Raw genomic sequence first — 1,205 nt, 5'->3', positions numbered from 1 at the left:
CTCAGCTAAAAAATAATAATAATAATAATAATGATATCTAAGCAGGAACCTGAGGAATAAATGAGCAGTAATCCAGGTAAAGGCTAGAAAGTGGGAGGAAGTGAACTAGACAGAGAGGACAAGTGCAAAAACCCACAGACCAGAAAGGGCATGGTGAAGTGTGAGGATCTGGAAGTGCTTCAATGAGAGAGCCGGACTGGGTCCAGTTTATGAAGCATCTTGTAGGAGGCTGACTTTCACCTCAAAGAAAGGGAAAAGCTATGGAGAGGTTTTAACCATGAAAATTCCTTTAGTAGAACTGTATTTTAGCGACAGAAGTCTTGTTTCAGTGTGGAAACTGGATTAGAAATAGGAAGGTCAGTTAGGAGGTTGTTTAATAAGCTGGATAAGGGATGAGGAGGCTCTCATCAAGACAGGGGTTGTAGAGATGAAACAAAAGTTTGGATTCTAGAGGCAATCAGAGGGCAGGACCCAGCAGCAGCTGGCATTCCTGGGGCGAGCACATGTCAAGAGAAACTGGGCTTGAGTTGCCAGATGGCATTTTACTGTCAGTTTACCATTGGGGAGGGAGCTATTTAACCCAACAACCGCAATGATCTCTGACCTCTGTAAAGTCTTTATATATCCATATGAGTTCGTGTATGTGTGCATTGGCCACAAGAAACCATCAATCAGGACACCCATCATTTTCAACCACAAAGACTACGAACTTACATCAGCATCTAAGCTTGCTTGCTTCCTTCCCTTCTATAGAAAGAGGAGTTGTCCATCCTGACACCAGCCCCTCTCTCTATGCTGCAGAACAGCATCACATGCCCCTTCTTAAAAATCCCTCGAAGGATGAACTACCCCACTTGGATTACCAATCAGGTCCACCTCCTGAAACACGTTGATTGCCTGATACCTGAAGCTGACTGAGCTGCTACAAAGGATTTTCAAAAGGAAATGCTCTAAGGCAGCATATGTATCTGAAGCCTTTCTCTTAAGCCCCACCCTCACCTTCCCCTGGGTGTTACCAATACAAGCCTACCTGTAATCAATAGGATCCTGGGACAAAGGAAAACTCAGGTACGAAGTTTCTGAACAGCCTCTTCCAGGATATAAAATATAAATTCATTTGGAACAAGCCATTTCCCTGCAGCCCAGGACAGAAAACCGTCTTTCCAGGTAGGGGAGGGAGATGGGGAGCAAAAGACTTGGATGGG

Source organism: Hipposideros armiger, unplaced genomic scaffold (genome assembly GCF_001890085.2).
Source record: "Hipposideros armiger isolate ML-2016 unplaced genomic scaffold, ASM189008v1 scaffold_6, whole genome shotgun sequence".
NCBI classification, from domain to species: Eukaryota; Metazoa; Chordata; class Mammalia; order Chiroptera; family Hipposideridae; genus Hipposideros; species Hipposideros armiger.
Note: the sequence above shows the minus strand (reverse complement) of the source record.